This window comes from Nuphar pumila, chromosome 8 (assembly GCF_984573655.1).
Source record: "Nuphar pumila chromosome 8, dmNupPumi1.hap1.1, whole genome shotgun sequence".
Classification (NCBI taxonomy): Eukaryota; Viridiplantae; Streptophyta; class Magnoliopsida; order Nymphaeales; family Nymphaeaceae; genus Nuphar; species Nuphar pumila.
Window position 1 is genome coordinate 124,495,518 of NC_143256.1, and position 10,588 is coordinate 124,506,105.

Here is a 10,588-nt window from a genome sequence, read left to right on the forward strand (position 1 = left end):
GATAACCATTCTGCCAATAAAATCTGACCTATATATCTTGTTTACTTCTTTTATCTCATGTTTTTTTTTTAATAAAATTAAATCACTTTTAAGTTCTTGTAATGTTGTTTTGCTCACAAGGGCCTTGCTCATATGGTAGGGGTGAGTTGTGAATGTCATCAAGTAGATTGGACATCACAAGTTTGAAACCCATGTGTGGCATCCCGAAAGGTCGAATCTGAGTGTACTCTCTTGTGAGCAGGGGGAGACTTCAAGGGGTTTTACCAACCAGTGGCCAGCCTTCTTGCTCATCTCCTCTGTTTTTCAAATGAAAAATACCATCCCCTTTCTATGTATTGATAACAAGGAGAGACACATTGGCTTTTGACCTTGCGGTAAAGAAGGTGCACCCCAAGTGTCAAATTCACACCTAGGTGATGCAGGTCTAACTCATTGGTTTTACTTGGAGTTTCCAAAAAAAAAACATTTACTATTTTTTTAAAGGCAAGTTGCGGTTAGGCAGACCCCCACCAGTTATTATTCAAAGTACCACTGGGGTTTCAACCAACAACATCCTACCACCAGGAGACATGCACTGATAGCTCCTACCAACCACGTGGAACCCGGTTGCTAAAAAAAAAACTTTTACTATTGCTTCTTGCCCATTTCCTCTATTTTTCAAATGAAAAATTTCATCTTTTTTTTTTATCGATAACAAGGAAAAATTCATTGGCTTTTCATTTTCAAGTATGATGTTTTTCACATATAATATACGTTATCTCCCACATAGTCATGTGATTTCTATCATCATATGAGTCACTATACTTTTCACATTTGGGATGGGTTTAGCTATGACATTTTTTCTCGAATGCATTAATTTCATATAACCATATATGCTTTTTATCATGTTATAGATTAACTACTAACCTTTAATGTGCAATTTCATATTTAAACGAATACATTATATTGAAATCTCATTGTTTTAGTTAATCATGAGGTTCTTATCATAGGACATCATTATGTTCACGTACACACTAATTGAATAGTATGGATTTTCAATAATATTTTTTTCTTGAATAAATCAATCAATTCCTCCCACAATCATTTTGTTTTTCATGAATCATGATACTTTTCATATATGGTATGAGTTTAACCATGACATTTTCATGCACTAATTTTATATAACCATATAAGTTTCTCATCATGTCATAGTTTAAATCATAGTCATTAATATGCAATTTTATATTTAAACCAATACATCATATTGGGGTCTCACGACTATATCACAAGACATCAGCATGTTCACATACATACTAGTAGAGTACTAGTGGATGTGCATCTAATGACTTTTTTTTTCTTAGGTAAATTAATCAATTTTCATACTTGATTTTTCTTAATGAACTTGATTATTTCTGTCAAGGGCCTATTTCTGCGACACGATGATCCTTCTTTACCACCACAAACCTTTTGATCGCTCACTTGCCACTTGTAAAAGCTTAGATAACTGAGAGTGCAAGAGAGCGAAAGAAGAGAGAGAGAGAAACTGCAATCACTCAGAATTAATCACAATAAGGGTGAACAAAAGAAAGCTCAACACATTTGCATTCATTCACAATTTTGCCTGCAGGCGATGAGGAAGAACCGTCATGCCACACTGACTTATTGAAAAAATAGGTTCGTGACAAATTGACATCAGAGCAGAAAGTTTCACGGAGACCTTGTTGTTCATTGTGTATGACACTGAAGAGGACATAGATGATTTATCTTGGTTACACAAATTTGCGCAACTGAAGTATTGTCGACCAAACATAGAATTAAGATGTTGGTAGTATGATATGAAATATCTTGACCATGGTAAGTAGAAGTGTAAGGTTGTTGTTTAATTGACTAAAGAAACATAGATAAGCCAAAGATTTTTACCAGTTGTGCGTTAGGCTCGCAGGTGAAGCGTGACGTTTGCCTTGTGCATGTAGAGAATATACATTAGATTCGGCTGGATGGATTTAAGACTCAATTAAACTTGTATATTCTCTCTAAAGATTGTAGGTTAGCGGAGTGCACATCTTGAGAAAAATGCTCATTATTTTGGTCTCTTGACTTAGCAATTTCTCTGTAGGTTGTGTCAGAGAAAGTTGTTGTTCGTGGCTCATTAGTTTGATTCTTTGAGGAACGTTTTGCTGACTTCGGGAGAGAGTTATAACATGCTAGCTCTGGATGAACGTTGCAGCGTTAGGTTATTGTGCCATTGTGAAGACGAGTGCCATAAAGATGCTTTGAATGATCACTTTGGGGTAATACGCAAGTAGGCGTCCCTCACTTGAGAACTAGTTTGGACCGTTAGAAAATCGCAAATTGGTGCCTTAAGGGAGTTGATATCCCTGCGGCACATGATGGTGATCGTTCTTCTCTACGAAGACTACGAAGAGCTTGGAATTGCCCTTGCAGGGTCGGAAGGCACCCCAACCATGAGCATAAAGACAATAAGTTTGTCGTGAAGGTGAAGATGACCCACTTGTGTATGTGACTGCACTGGGGTCTCTCGAGCAAAGAATGCTTGATGTTGGTGAAGCAGAAGACCACTATCTAAGTGATCAGAGGTGCGTTAAGAAATGTGACTTGGCATGTTAAAGATTGCGGTGATGATGGATGAAAACCAGAATAATTTGAGTAGGGTGGAGAAAATAAGTAAACCAAAGATAAGTATAAAGAAAAACTGACATATCAGTTAAGACTGTGTTCTTACCTGTACCGACATTGTCGAGGAATGCAATGGTTTGGGTGGAGGAGAATGTCCCAGACCGAGCTTTCAGAATGGGCATGCACAGTGCAGAGCTCTACCGAGTGAAAGATGCATAGAGTGTAGAAACACGTATGTGTTGGCTTGATCGGTGATGTGCGGTGGTAGCAAGGCACATGGTAGAGAATGATATCATCGTTAGTGCATCACTGTGTGGTGGCACAGACGTGAAACGTTGTTTGGTTAAGCAATGTCAGTGGATCAGAGGATGTTGCTTTTGGCAGATTCAATTAAGGACCTCTCGGCTTGCAAAAGCTTCTCACATGTAGTGATTGAATGCACAAGGGTGCATGTGGGTTAAGATTAATTCTCTCATGAATCACATCAGGTGATTCTAACCAAGTATGGTCACTCGGAGCTAGGTGAGTAAATGCCTAGGCACCGATGAATGATTTTGGGTGGTGCTCTTCGCTATGATATTCAATCATCAACTGATCTTCAGACAGAGGGCCGCAAGGTCTTGTTCCTTCAGTGACGAGGTTTTACTGTAGCGTGCACATGATATGAGACGATTATGCACTAAGTGACGTGGACTAGATGAAATTCGCATTTGAAAATGTTCTTGATCACCTTCCGCTAGGCAACTGCGCACGAGGTGGTGTGTATGGCCAATGAAATGATTTAGCACATAAAAATGTATAGGTACGCAACCTTTGGTCGTTAGGTTGGCCAGATTGGGCAGTTTGGTGCATCACGCGTTTGTGAAACATTCTAGGTCCGTGACAATTTAGTTGCAAGTGAGCGACTTGAAGACTTGCGGTAGTGATGAAGGATCGTCACGCCACACTGGTTTATTGAAGAAATAGGCTCGTGACAGTTTTGTTCATGACTTTTATCCAGTCTGTTGATTTCAGTGATTTTATTGCTTTAGAGGATCAATACCAAGATCCAACAATCTAGACTCATTTGAGGGAAATATTGTGGAAGGGCTCTGTAACTTGATCATAGTTGGCCTTTTCAACCTCAAGCCAAACCAGGTGATCCATGTTTTACATGCTAAAAACCATTGTAGGGGAAAATTGGGACTCAGCTAAGATAAAATTTGGCATCTCATTGTTTTTATTTGAACTAGTTACAGGCAATAGCGTATGTGTGTCCGAATCAAATATATTCCTAACTCAGCTCGAGGTTATCTTGATCAAATTTTTAAGCCATTTTGGTTGGATTAGGGCTATATATACCCTTGTCGCAAGGTTGAAGGCAATGAGAAACTGCCCCATCGGTCAAGGACAAGTACTCGTAGAGTTTTACATAAAGTTTTACACCAAGAAGACTGAAACAGGACAAAGCTCAACTTAGCTCCATTGTGCCTGTACTGGGATACCTGAACCGTAATGGTGGTTTCTCCTAAGGATGAAATGGGTTGAATCCAGGATGGACCTTTTGCAATTTTTGGCAGTTCTGGATCCAACTCTCTATGTATTTAGCTGGTCCGAATCTGATCCGTTTGCATCATTGATTTCTCAGTATCAGGAGGGTTAAAAAGGGGGGGCTAAAGTAGAGGCTCTGTAAGTAGAGCTGCAAATGGGTCGGATTTAGGAAGTCAAATTTGCAAAATTTAGCTGTCCCATATTCGAATCCGTCTGAATTCTCAATATATTTTGAGATCCAAGATCCAAAACCCGATCCATTTTGCAACCCTATCTGTAAGGCCAAATAAGATCCAGAGCCCCACACCTTTACAGCCCTTAAATGCCTTACCTCCCCAATTCCCCACAAAGGATTCTTCCTTATGATAGTACTGAGGTTAATTATTAATTAATTATGAGGTTTAGATATGGACAAGTGATTGATGAAGCCATAAATTAATGAGTGAACGCAGAGTGGGAATGAAAGGGAAAGCAATGGGGCATGATACTGGTATTTGTTCCTATCTGTTCTCTTGTACAAATAATTAAGTGGGTGGGAGCCATTATTGGCCTAAGCTGTCTCTTAGTGGGCGCCCCTCCTTGGTGCAGGTCATCTTCTTGTGCATATGTCCAGTATGTGTGTGTCCTCCCATGAGTCATGTGCTAGAGGGGAGCATCACAATGAGCCCTCACACACATTGAGTTCCCTCCTTTTCAAGCACTTGGGGCCCACCTTGTAGACTCCAATGCCAGTCTCACTTCACACACACACACACACACACACAGTTTAAGCTCCCCTGGTTTGGTGCTCATACTTGATTGAGGAGTTGGTGACTCGGAATTAGGGATGGCAGTGGGGCGGGGACAAGGTCTCCACCCCCGCCCCGCCTCAAGATTTTATCCTCCACCCCCGCCTCCATCCCCGGCGGGGAATGGATTTTATCCTCCATCTCCCCCTTCATCCCCGTTTCATGTCCTCCATCCCCGGTTCAAACGGGGATGAGGCAGGGCGGGGATATTGCAGGGAAAAGTGGTTGGGGGCGGGGATGAGGCTGGGATTGTGGCGGGGACGGGACGGGGCGGGGCAGGGAAAAGTGCATGTCCATCCCCGCCTCCACCCCCGGATGGGGATGGATTTTAACCTTCGTCCCTGCCTCCATACCTGTTTCATGCCCTTCATCCCTGGTCCAAACGGGGTGAGGCGGGGCCCCACTTTCCCCTGATCCACTGCCATCCCTACTTGGAATAAGGAGTGGAGCCAGAAATCCAAGTTAGGGTATATATATAAAGAGAGAGAGAGAGAAAAGGAAGGGCACAACATTCGGGTCACAGTGAGCACTGCCCATCCTGACTCAAACCCTCTTATTGGAGATTTCCAGATCAGGGTGGGCACTTGCCCACCCTGGCCAGTATGTAGCTCTGCCCCTGCTTGGAGTTGGATCTGGCCTGGGTGCTGGTTTGGTTCTAAAAATAGTAAGAATGTGTGGTGGGGTTGGGGATTGTGTGAGTCTGTGTGTGTGCGTGGGCGTTCGCTCTGCATGTGTATGTGTGCATATGCACATGTATGTTAGGTTTATATGGCCCACTGACTGACTAATGGACCTGATATAAGCCGGTTTGAATCAAAAGAGTCGGCTAGCCATTGGATATGTTATTGAAATTATGGTACCCCTCTCTCTCTCTCTCATTGGATATGATATTGAAATTATGGTACCTCTCTGTCTCTCATGTGAGAAATGGCCCCTTCATGCCTTCACACCATGAATGAGCTAGTCGGTTTACTCTCTCTCTCTCTCTCTCATGTGTGAGAGATGGCCACTTCATATTTTCACACCACGAACATGAATGAGTGGGGTTGAGTCAATCTAGTCAGCCTAGTTTAGATAAGCATATGATCTCTCTCTAATATGAGAGGAATGGCCACCTCATGCCATCATTAAACAATTTTTTTTATTTTTACTCAAGAGAAACTGCCCCAGGTGTAGAGACCTAGCTGGACTGACTCAGCCTGTCATACTTATGGTCGCTGTCCTGGCAGCTACCAGAGTAAAACTCCGGGAGCTTACGCCTTGACCCCAAGGAGTCGCCAAGCTTTGGCTTACACAGAGGGTGATACCCATGGGATTTGAACCTAGACTGTCAGTCAAACAGCTTAGGCCCCATCCCACTAAGCCAAACCCCTTGGGTCTTATCATTAGACATTTATGAACAGGCATTTCATTGAAACAGAAAAAGTGCAAAGAGATTTGGAAAATTATATACAATATGGAATGATCACAGATGGGGGTGGGTGTGGCTCAAGGAAGGAAGATCTAAAAAGAAGGAAAGCAAGTTAACTCTTACCAATAACTTTGTATATTCTATAGGCATTTATTCTTACATTCCTTTGTAATCATCTAGGGTTAAGGTTAGTACAATGATTATTAGGGTTAGGGTTTCTTTCAATATAGGCGTTTAGGATTTATTTCCTACGGTTCATAGGGTCATTTCCCTTTGTGCAGACCTTTTAAGGTGTCACTGGCTGGCATGCACGTTCCTTTTCTCTATAGGCAAGAATGGAATCTGACTAATTTCACCTATTTGGCTCGTTGGGCTAACCCTTTACCTTGGTGTCTATGTTGTTAATTCATTAACTGCTTAAAGGTTGAGGCTTATACTTTATAGCTCATTAGGGATCTTAGGCTCCATGTGAAGTTGGTCATATTAAATTAAATGGTTGAAAGAAGGAATTGTATTGTTTTTGTCTTTACTAGGGTTTCTTAATAAGAGCTAGGAATTAAATGCCTATGGTATAAGATTTGTGAGTTTGAATAAACTCTATTATAGGAAGAAACTAGTAATAAATCACAAAGAATCAATTCTCTAGGGCTCCCAAATATTAGGGTTAGGGTTAGGGTTAGGGAGATAGGTTTACAATCATTGAGGCCTATTAACTGAGATTTGAGCCTAAAGCCTCAAGTGCTCAATTGGAGGCTAGATTTAGGGTCATGGGTGGGGAGGACAAGGGAAGGGGGGGAGGGGGGCGAAGGCGGCATGACCCATCACAATTAGCAAGGTGCCACCCCCCATGTGACCTGTCTTTGATAAGAGGGCTATGGGGGACCCCATCACCAAGCCCTTACATGTGAGGAATACATCACATTCTGCCCCTTGTGTCTTGTGTAAGTACTAGAGAAAGTGGACGGGCCAAACTTACCAAAATGTGCTGGGCTTGTTGGTCAAGGACAATTAATGAAGAATCCCCATTCCCCAAACTTCCCTGACTTTGCTGATTTTGACCGGCACAGTTCATATCGAGCCAAATCTCTCCATTGTGCTTGAGTAAGGCTAGCACGTGGTGTGTGGAGAGAGAGAGAGAGAGAGAGAGAGAGAGAGAGAGAGAGGTGTCCCCTAGCAACACTTTTTAGGTAGGAAGCACCAAAAACAACTATTTCTTATGCAATAGCAAAACAATTTATTTAAGGGGTATATATATTTTGCCATTCCGACCTATCGAACTTTACCTCCTCACTTGGGTTGAATACCACTCCGTTTGTCATATTGATTTCTCTCCCTATATCTTTCAAGATGGCATCATTGCCCCTAAGTTAGGGTTTTCAAACAACTCCCCATACTTTTATTTTACTCACCGAAACAAGCAAAACCTTGGGTGGGTCTCCACGATCACCCTACCTTACGTGGCTCACCACTAAAAGCTACGGACACAGCCATGCGACAGTGGGGTTTGATCCGATGCCTTTATTTCAGCATCCTCACAGTCACACTGCTGGCCACGCGGGCGACCACCATACTTATGACACAGCAAAAAGGATATGGTACATGCCATTCTTGAGTAATTTCTCAAAAAAAAAAAAAAAACAAGGGAAAGTCATTTAGACTATGTCACAGAGATACGTGTATGACCTGCCATGAGACTCGAGTTTGATATGTGAGTTCAAAAGTTTTTGAAAAATAGGACACAGACAGATTTTTTTTTTAATTAATCGAAAACTTTTTAATATTTTAGTATACAAAAAAGTTTTTACATTGAAATGTTATTACAAATATGAAAGATAATGACTTTACGTGTTAGAGTTATGTCATCGTGTCATCGCATATCCAACTCGTGTCACTCATGATACCTTCTAAATGGTGTGTGGCCGTGACACAGAATTTAGTGTCTCTGTGACATAGATGTATACTGACAAGGCTATGCCAAGTCTTGCACCCATTCTAGCAAGACAAACCATATTGATTTGCCAATTTATCACCTTCACTCGTTCTTAGTGGCTACGGGCTTTGTAAACCGATGTATTATTTTTATCCACTCGACCTAGTTTCCAAGGATAATCTTCTTTAGTTACATTTTCACATGTTTCTTTATGCTAAGCTTGTTTACTTGATTTGTTAATTTATTTACCAGGTCATAAATGAATATGACCTGTTGAGTCATCAAGTTGAATTATCTAGCTTTTGTTTGCAGACTGGATGAGAGTCTCTAGTCATGAAATTTTAAAGTTGGGCAATCAAGGACCTGACAAACTTGTTCTTGCCATTAATTAAACCTGTAATCAAACTAAGAGTAGGCAAAAAGAACTAATCTATGCAGGGAATTTTTTTCACAGATGCAATTTTTTTTCTTTTCTCTGTTATAGGCAAGTTGACAGATGCTGATCCTCTACGTACCATTAACCAAATGATTAATGAAATAAATGTTGTTATCAATGGATGCATTCCTAGAAAATGTTGGGCAACCAATTCCAATTCAGGTTTGATCCAGTGTATCCACTCATTTTCAGGCACCCAACTAGCAGTTCCTCTCTCTCTCTCTCTCTCTCTCTCTCTCTCTCTCTCTCTCTCTCTCTCTCCCTCCCTCTCTCTCTCTCTATATATATATATATGAGAGAGAGAGAGAGAGGAATGAAAACCTACCCAATGAAAAATCCTCATAAACCTATCCAATGGACGTTTTATTAGATTTTTGGTGTTTGTGATTTATATGCTTGTTTTTATAAGAATCAGTTCTTAGAGCATTTGATACCGATGATATATATATGGTCTTGAATCTTGAACCCATTGAATTGGATCCATGTGACCCTGAATCGACCAAGTTTCTGGTCTGATCAATTCGTATTAGACCCGTACCATCAAAATGGTTTTGATGTTGAACGGATATCCTACCCTAGGCAGGCCATTGCCGGCCCCAGAAGCAACCATGATGGACATAACATGCCCATATCTCCCAAAGGCCCATAAACAAACAGCCCCCCCCCCCCCCCCCCCTGGATTTTCTAATCTTTCCTTTTTATATCTGTTACCACTTTGTTTTGATCATTGTACCACATGCAACTCTGCCACCACATACGTCATACACTACTTCTACCTCTCTCCTTTTATGTCCAAGGAAAGGCTGTCCCTTTCTGTTTTAGAGTTCCAATGGCACCTAATCAATTAATATTCAGTGGGAAAACTGGGTGCATGTGGGTGGGGAAGGGGGGTGGGTTCAGTTTTGAATGCACAGCCTTCCATGCATGTGAGAGAAAGAGAGAGACAGAGAAGGACAGCCCTAAACGTTTAGATTCCAACCTTGGTGTGTGTGATCTACCCCATGTTCCCCACTGAGACCCTCTGCAGCCTACATTCCTCTCACTCCAACTCTCATGCTTTCACATTCTCCATTGTACTGCAGAACCACCATCCCTCAACTGCCCTTGGTCTTCCACCATTGTACCTAGCCTACCCTTTGTGTCTAGGTCAAACCATTTTGGTTGGTCTTGTGGGTGAGGTCTTGGCTTTCACCTTCCCCTTGTTGGCTCACGTGAGGAGACCATAAGGGGGCGTTTGATGTGCTGTCCACATGTGTCCTCGGGATGCCCAGCGCCTGCCCCTCATGCATGTCTGTGCCCACACAAACACGGGATGTGTGGATGCCCGCTTGGTGCATCCCACGGACACAATAACGGTATCCACCGCTGTTCCGTCCCCCCCACAGAACAGCTGATGACAGACAGGTATGGACGCTAAAAAAATATTGACAATGTGTCCTGTCCTGTCCTCTGCTGTCTGCAATTCAAACACCTCCACAGGTTATTTGACCAACTTGGTTCTTTAAACTAGAGAAAAAATATCCAGCATGGATCCGCGTCTTTAATCAGTTTTATTTGGCTCCAGAGTTTGGGGTTTGGATCCTCCATTCTCCTGGGGTTTGGATCCTCCATTCTCCTGGGGTTTTTCCACTTCGGCAAGGGTTCTTCGTCATTAAAAAAAAAGATAAAGCTTCTCCTAGAGCCCAAAAACAAACATGGTTCGTAAATTGAAAAAGGTGTGCGTCCTTTGGCACAAGGCTGAAGCATCATACCACCGAGGTGGTATCCCATGTGATAAGTGGGGTCCTGTGTCAAGCTGGAGGCCCTGGATCGAATCCCTCTGCCACATGGGCGGCTCTTGTTATGGTAGGGTCCGCCTAACCCCAACTTGCCTTTCA